Below are 1,065 nucleotides of genomic sequence, written 5' to 3'. Positions count from 1 at the left end.
CCAACACAATACCACCCAGGAGGGTAGTGGAGCGGAGGCGGAACAGGGGGAGGGATGGTGGGCCAGGTCCATGTGGAAATGGAGAGACTGGGAACTGAGGCAAAGCCGGCAGAGCAGGGCACCAAGGTGGAGCAGATGGAACAGGAGCCCACCAGGGCAGAGCAGACGGAGCAGAAGACCTCCATGGCGGAGCAGACAGAGCAGGAGCCCACCCTGGGCCTAACTCAGGGACATGAGCCCTTCCTGGGCGGAACTGAGGATCTGGAGCCCTTCCAGGGTGGTACTGGAGATCAGTATAGCGCTTCCGTGATGCTGGCACTGGAGGGTGCTCTGGAGCAGCAGGCACAGCAAAGCGCTTTCGAGGAGCTGGCACTGGAGTGAGTCTTGGGGCTGGAGCCAACACTGGAGCGAGCTCCGGGGCTGGAGCCGACACTGGAGACGGGGCTTAACTCGGGAACAGGAGCCCTCCCTGGGCTTAACTCGGGAACAGGAGCCCTCCCTGGGCTTAACTCGGGAGCATGAGCCCTTCCTGGGCTTAACGCGGGAACAGGAGCCCTCCGTGGGCTATAATTGGGAACAGGAGTCCTCCCTGGTAGGGACTGGGACCTGGGTAAAACTGAGACACAAGAGACAGACAGAGCATATACAGTCTCATGACATTTGCACTCTCTATTCTGTTTCTATTCTAACTTGTTTTCTTTGAATTAAAAAAAAATGACCCTCTAACACTAGTGTTCTCTACTCTTTTTCTATTCTTTTGTCCTTGCTATGTGTACTGCATTAGACTAACTGAGACTTGTCACAGCACTTGCATATTATTGCTCTTTTGTTGGTTTTGATTGCTTCTATTGTCTTTATTTGTAACCAATACTAGCAGCTGCACTGAAACATAAACTCATAAATGCAACATCTATGAATCATCAACTCAATCACAAATATAAAACAATAGTTTAATTCCAGAAATCCAAACTGAATCATAAACATGAAAAGTATCTAAATGTGTGTGTGATTGACCTGATTCTGTGTGCTGTGAGCTACAGATGTACAACAACCAGCTGAGGGTCC

General features: G+C 50.5%; 1 protein-coding gene across 1 annotated transcript in view; it reads right to left on the bottom strand.

The window, feature by feature from the left end:
* Nucleotides 1-1,065, bottom strand: part of kndc1 (kinase non-catalytic C-lobe domain containing 1) — a 67,120-nt gene that overhangs the window by 1,972 nt on the left and 64,083 nt on the right. The gene's annotated exons all lie outside the window — the stretch shown is intronic.

This window comes from Sinocyclocheilus anshuiensis, unplaced genomic scaffold (genome assembly GCF_001515605.1).
Source record: "Sinocyclocheilus anshuiensis isolate Anshui unplaced genomic scaffold, SAMN03320099.WGS_v1.1 scaffold709, whole genome shotgun sequence".
NCBI classification, from domain to species: Eukaryota; Metazoa; Chordata; class Actinopteri; order Cypriniformes; family Cyprinidae; genus Sinocyclocheilus; species Sinocyclocheilus anshuiensis.
Note: the sequence above shows the minus strand (reverse complement) of the source record. Positions and strands in the feature narration are given on the sequence as shown.